Source organism: Poecilia reticulata, linkage group LG2, assembly GCF_000633615.1.
Source record: "Poecilia reticulata strain Guanapo linkage group LG2, Guppy_female_1.0+MT, whole genome shotgun sequence".
NCBI classification, from domain to species: Eukaryota; Metazoa; Chordata; class Actinopteri; order Cyprinodontiformes; family Poeciliidae; genus Poecilia; species Poecilia reticulata.
The window spans coordinates 12,190,882-12,193,606 of record NC_024332.1 but is presented as its reverse complement, the minus strand read 5'-3'; positions in this window follow the sequence as shown (position 1 = coordinate 12,193,606).

Sequence of the window (2,725 nt, the reverse complement as noted above, 5' to 3'; positions counted from 1 at the left end):
CCAATCCACCCAGGAGTTGGCATCCTTCCCAGCATATTTGCCCCAAAGGCAGACTGAGAAAAAGTTCAGAAACTCATACTGAGACTCTACATGGCTCAGTTAGTATGTGAGAGTTAGGATTTATGACAGTATGAAGATRGACAAAGACTAAAGTACGATCTTTGAAACGGTTGTCAGGAGAAAGCCTGTTTGCTACAAAATGAACATAAAGAGAACATGGCAAGTTTAGGATAAAGTATCTGAATAAACTACGATAGTTCTTATCTGTCCTTTGGACAGATAAGAACATGTTCGGCCATACTCGGCAATATGAAGGCAGCAGTAGCACATCAGCTAACCATAATATACCTGTCAAGCAAGGAAGTGTAGGGGAAATRACTTGTTGTACAGCCTCATGACCCGGGGACCTTTCAGTCATGGAGCTGACCATAAACTATTTGGTATACCAGAGTATTCTTGTCCAGTGTGATGCCAACTCTCCAACACCCAAGGTTTGACTTAAGTGAAGACATTACCCTTTAGGTTTTTTACTGRAGTAGAAATTGAGGGTTTTTATTACAGTGGTTACTCCATGCACCCTTGAAAGATTTGTTTCTGAAGGACTCACTAAAATGATCTTTGGTGRGTATGGAAATTCTTTATGCAGCTTCTTTATCTCTGTGTGTTACTGTAAGAAAATAATACAAAAACTTAGTTAGGGGGTTCCACAGGGCCTTGTTTTGGCCCCCATTTTGTTCTCTATATTTACTAATGAGTTAGAACAATAACTAACTTCAAATATTTATATTTTTATGCTGATCACACAGTCATTCATCCCTAAATCACATTGTGGGGCTTATAGAGAAACATTGCAGCAGTCTCTGTTGAAACGCAAACAAGAATAATTGTACTCAATTTCACATCCAGACAGTTTTTTTTCTCTCCTTTCTTTGAACTTCATCAAGAAGAACTCAAAGAAATGCTTTCGCTTTATGCTGCGATGATGTCAGTAGGTTAGCTTCATGTCTTTGCTGTGGAACTGCTGGTGCTAACGGTTTTACAGTGAGAGCCTGAGTGTGGATCCCCTTTCTGGCCACTTCCCACTCTCTGCTGTTATTATGCACTCTGACATGGTGTGTAACCCACTCCTTTAGGGGCTCCCCACAGCACGCAACCACAACANACTACTGTAGACTGATGTATGTTGTGGTTTTCTATCAGTTAGCAGAGTTGAGTAGAAATGCAGCCCTCTTTGACTCCCAGACTTTACATACATTTTTAGCTGTTTTAGGTCAGATTACCAATTACCAGAGTTGCGTCTTGATAAACACCAGAATAAGGAGAGATGATCTTTTAACTTTCTTCAAATTCAGAAGTTGGCATCCATCCATTTCCTGAAGCTTTTTAAAGGACACTCAAAAAAAACAACTTGTATTGTTTTTTCTATCTACAATACAACAAGTTGTATTGTAGATAGAACTTGATATTTGCTGGACTACACTTAGWCGGAGAATGGGATCACTAAAGGTCTTTAAAACAGACACATCTGTCAGGAGTAACAGTTATGTTTTTGACAAAAAAAAAAGAGAAACAAAACGTCAAAGTAAAAAATGATTTCCCCAAAGTTACATTTAACATAAATTAAGTAATTGCATGAATACTCACCCTTTTTCAAGTCAGCTAGACCCTTTTTACAGAACCCAACCTAAAAAGTCCTGAACTATCTCTTCAAATTCCTCCTTTTGGACTCCTGTGTTTAGATATCTATAGTCTCGACATCTATTTATGTCGAAACTATTTTCTACTTTACACAGTCTAAGACTTCATGTGTAAAACTCAAATGTATACATGTTGCCGCCAGCGCTGACGCTTGCATGCTTTTCACAGATATGTTTACGTTTACCAAGGTGTGTTTAGAGTTTGTGCAAAGATCCTCGGTTGAGCAAAAATGGATTGTACAATCCGTTCCTCTTTAAGCTGCAGTGGTACAGGAACCTCATTACTTATATTTTGTGCATAATAGTTTTGTTTTGGTTGAAGTCAAACATGCAAACGGAGGAAGTGCCTGGCCCTAAACTCCGTTCRGTGACAACTTTTTGTACGTAAATTATGATGTGCAGGCTTTTCCAGGCTCTCTCTGACCCCACCACATCTTGGACACTGTTGTGATTCAGATTTTGTGGGAACGGTTCATAAAAGTTTGTGMCCCGTTCTGGCACGCCTGTCCCACTGCGAGGTCACCGCGCACTGGTAGCCATGATGGTTGGACTGACGTTTGAACAATTCCAGTTGTTAGTTTCTTCTATTTTATTAAATTTTATGTACATTTACTACACAATGCAGCATTGTATTTGCATAAAGTGACACTCTCTTTTTCATCTGAATCGAGTTTAAGTGGAATTCGTTGGATTGTTTTTGGTTTGGACTGGGATTCGGAACTGTAATCTTTTTTAACATGGACTTCGTTAAACRGTGCRCACTGTTTTATTTGTKACCATTTCAGGCAACAAAAATGAAGTTTTTTTTTACCCAGTTTTAAAATTAGGTAAATCCAACCTTGAGTATGGAAAACCCACGAAAGACGCCACCCTGTCATTATTTGGTAACTAAAACCGGGCAACACCAGAGAAGCCAAGAGTGACAAACTCAGKGAAGGCCTGCTGTAGGATACACAAGGGATCACAAGGGACTTTGCTGGCCTGCAGCTTACCGGTGTGTGTTAGGATATTACCCAAATCTGGAAAGA